This window comes from Chenopodium album, chromosome 4 (assembly GCF_948465745.1).
Source record: "Chenopodium album chromosome 4, dcCheAlbu1.1, whole genome shotgun sequence".
Lineage (NCBI taxonomy): Eukaryota > Viridiplantae > Streptophyta > Magnoliopsida > Caryophyllales > Amaranthaceae > Chenopodium > Chenopodium album.
In genome coordinates, this window is record NC_137837.1 from 27,203,736 (window position 1) to 27,204,335 (window position 600).

Genomic DNA, 600 nt, shown 5'->3' on the forward strand with positions numbered 1-600 from the left:
CCTTAACGATATCTATGGCTACGGGCTCGCCTCCAAAAGGAAAACCCGTAATCATAGAGAAATCAAAAGGGGTAACCGTCATATCTCCCCATAGAAAGTGGAAAGTGTTGGTGGAATCCCACCAAAAACCCAGCAATCCACGGAGGAAAGCTGACGATGTAGGCTGACTTGATAAATTCCGAAGAGCAACCAGCTGGGGGCTGATCCCCAAAAGCTCCATAATTTACTTTGCCACCTTGGGCAAACTCTCAAAACGGGCTCGCACATCACCAGAGCCGTATAGACGCATGCTAGGCTCAATCTAAGGAAAAGTAAAAAGAATAAAAAAAAACGGTTATGGTTTGTGTTGGGCCAAGTCCATTGTCCTAAGCCCATTAACCTGGAGTTACAAAAATACCCCTCCATGATCCAACCCATCATTAATAGAGTAAAGTATGGATTTACCCCTAATCTGTCCAAACAAGTACAACTTCTGCCACTTGAAAGTACATATATAAATAACTCTCCAATCATTAATGATGGTAACTTTTTTCTAATTCTCTAACCTTCTCTATCTACTTTCTCTCTCTAGAGAGTACATTTGCTGACTTAAGCATCGGA